This window comes from Mycetomoellerius zeteki, unplaced genomic scaffold, assembly GCF_001594055.1.
Source record: "Mycetomoellerius zeteki isolate Tzet28-1 unplaced genomic scaffold, Tzet1.0 scaffold333, whole genome shotgun sequence".
Lineage (NCBI taxonomy): Eukaryota > Metazoa > Arthropoda > Insecta > Hymenoptera > Formicidae > Mycetomoellerius > Mycetomoellerius zeteki.
In genome coordinates, this window is record NW_017257320.1 from 20,469 (window position 1) to 21,889 (window position 1,421).

A 1,421-nucleotide genomic window follows, 5' to 3' on the forward strand; every position below is an offset into this window, starting at 1 on the left:
GCTTACGCGATACGCGATAAATACACCTCATGGGACTCCACCCTCAGAAATTTCTAGATTCTAGCGTTGTCGCGTTTGACGCGTATACAGTTGAATTTATCCAACTGCAAAAGCGTCTTGTGTTTTGAAAAATCGCGAAAGGTGCTAAGGGTGAAATCACACAGTGTGGAAAAAGACTGCGGAATAGAGAATGCGTCATTGAAACAACCAATCAACGCTATTCAGCGCTATTCGGAATAGCGCTGATTGGTTGCTTCAATGACGCATTCTCTATTCCGCAGTCTTTTTCCGCACCGTGTGATTTCACCCTAAGAAGTGAATTGTTGCTTTATATGGAAATATTGATAATGGAAAACTATGAGAAAATCGACATACCTCAAGTTAGTAAAAGAAATAAATGTTTATGGTGAAAAGATAATGTCGATATTAAGAATTTTAAGGTTTGAGTTTATCCGTTAAGGCCATCACGTACAAAAATTTTAGTCGGAATCATAAGGTCGCAAGCAAATCGACCAATCACAATCAAAATTAAGATCTCGCGTTTTTAAATGCTCAACTGTGATTGGCCGATTTGCTTATGGCCTTACGATTACGACTAAAATTTGTGTACGTGTGATGGCCTTTACTAAATCGTGGTGAAAATACTATTTGATATGAGACTTAAAACATATGATGACTTATTATTGAGCTTTATATAAAACATTCAATATGAACAAGCTGCATATTTTATTACTGTTATTTGCATCGCTTTTAATAGCGACTGATATCTTTCGTAAGCAATTTTCGAGTTATGTTTATCAAGTTTCACGTGCACGACAATCTAGTTACTTCTAGAATGACGCGCGCGACAAATGACGCGCTTAGAGACATTATGGGTGCGTTCCACATAACGCTCGTAACGCTCAGATCGCTCTTCGTGCTATTCCACCTAAGCGAGGAGCACAGACTCTTGCATAACGCATAACACGTAATACATAAGAAAATGTACCAATCAAAGTCCTTCGTTTCCTTCCTTTCCATGAAATAAAGAACTCTGATTGGATGAATTTCTTATGCCTTATGTGTTATGCGTTATGCAAGAGTCTGTGCTCCCCGCTTTATCGTCCACGACGCCAGCGGACGCTATAAGTGAACAACTTCAGGTGATAAAAATGAATGTTCACAACGCCCGCACTAAGGAGGTGGTCGGCGTGAGCGTTGACGTCACTAGTCATCATGGGTGCGTTTCATTTAACGCTCGCAACTCGCTTTAACGCTCACACTCAATGCCGAATATTACAATAGCAGAGATTACAATTGTATCCGTTGTACAGATATTGAAGAATTATTCTTCCAGTGAAAGTAGCTGTAGTTCTGATGAAGAATATGAGATTCTCTTATAAGAAAAAAAGAAACGTCTCCATACTTATTTTATTTTATTT